Raw genomic sequence first — 1,418 nt, 5'->3', positions numbered from 1 at the left:
GGAGGGGGTGTAGGGGCTGGAGGGGGTTACAGAGATAGGGAGGGGGTGTAGGGGCTGGAGGGGGTTACAGGGATAGGGAGGGGGTGTAGGGGCTGGAGGAGGTTATAGAGATAGGGAGGGGTGTAGGGGCTGGAGGAGGTTACAGAGATAGGGAGGGGTGTAGGGGCCGGAGGAGGTTACAGAGATAGGGAGGAGTGTAGGGGCCGGAGGAGGTTACAGAGATAGGGAGGAGTGTAGGGTGTTATGGGGGCCTGGGGGCACAGTCTGAGTGGCCTTTACCTCTTTCACTTCTCCCTCTGGGGATTGGCAGTGTGCAGATTAAGTAGTAAGGAGGGTGGATGTTTGAGAGTGTCGGGTGTGTGTGGGGGTGTGTGTGGGGGGTGGATCTGGTTGTACTCCCGCCCACCTGGCCAGTTACAAAAGCAGTCAGCTTGGGTGTGAGCATGAGTGAGCAGACAGAGAGTCGGGCTGTGAGTGTGAGTGAGCAGACAGAGAGTCGGGCTGTGAGTGTGAGTGAGCAGAGTCGGGCTGTGAGTGTGAGTGAGCAGACAGAGAGTCGGGCTGTGAGTGTGAGTGAGCAGAGAGTCGGGCTGTGAGTGTGAGTGAGCAGAGTCGGGCTGTGTGAGTGTGAGTGAGCAGACAGAGAGTCGGGCTGTGTGAGTGTGAGTGAGCAGAGTCGGGCTGTGTGAGTGTGAGTGAGCAGAGTCGGGCTGTGAGTGTGAGTGAGCAGACAGAGAGTCGGGCTGTGAGTGTGAGTGAGCAGAGAGTCGGGCTGTGTGAGTGTGAGTGAGCAGACAGAGAGTCGGGCTGTGAGTGTGAGTGAGCAGAGAGAGAGTCGGGCTGTGAGTGTGAGTGAGCAGACAGAGAGTCGGGCTGTGAGTGTGAGTGAGCAGAGAGTCGGGCTGTGAGTGTGAGTGAGCAGACAGAGAGTCGGGTTGTGAGTGTGAGTGAGCAGACAGAGAGTCGGGCTGTGTGAGTGTGAGTGAGCAGAGTCGGGCTGTGTGAGTGTGAGTGAGCAGAGTCGGGCTGTGAGTGTGAGTGAGCAGAGTCGGGCTGTGTGAGTGTGAGTGAGCAGAGTCGGGCTGTGTGAGTGTGAGTGAGCAGAGTCGGGCTGTGTGAGTGTGAGTGAGCAGAGTCGGGCTGTGAGTGTGAGTGAGCAGAGTCGGGCTGTGTGAGTGTGAGTGAGCAGAGTCGGGCTGTGTGAGTGTGAATGAGCAGAGTCGGGCTGTGTGAGTGTGAGTGAGCAGAGTCGGGCTGTGAGTGTGAGTGAGCAGACAGAGAGTCGGGCTGTGAGTGTGAGTGAGCAGACAGACAGTCGGGCTGAGTGTGAGTGAGCAGAGTCGGGCTGTGAGTGTGAGTGAGCAGAGTCGGGCTGTGAGTGTGAGTGAGCAGAGTCGGGCTGTGAGTGTGAGTGAGCA

Source organism: Carcharhinus amblyrhynchos, unplaced genomic scaffold (assembly GCF_965287045.1).
Source record: "Carcharhinus amblyrhynchos unplaced genomic scaffold, sCarAmb.v2.hapA scaffold_420, whole genome shotgun sequence".
Lineage (NCBI taxonomy): Eukaryota > Metazoa > Chordata > Chondrichthyes > Carcharhiniformes > Carcharhinidae > Carcharhinus > Carcharhinus amblyrhynchos.
Note: the sequence above shows the minus strand (reverse complement) of the source record.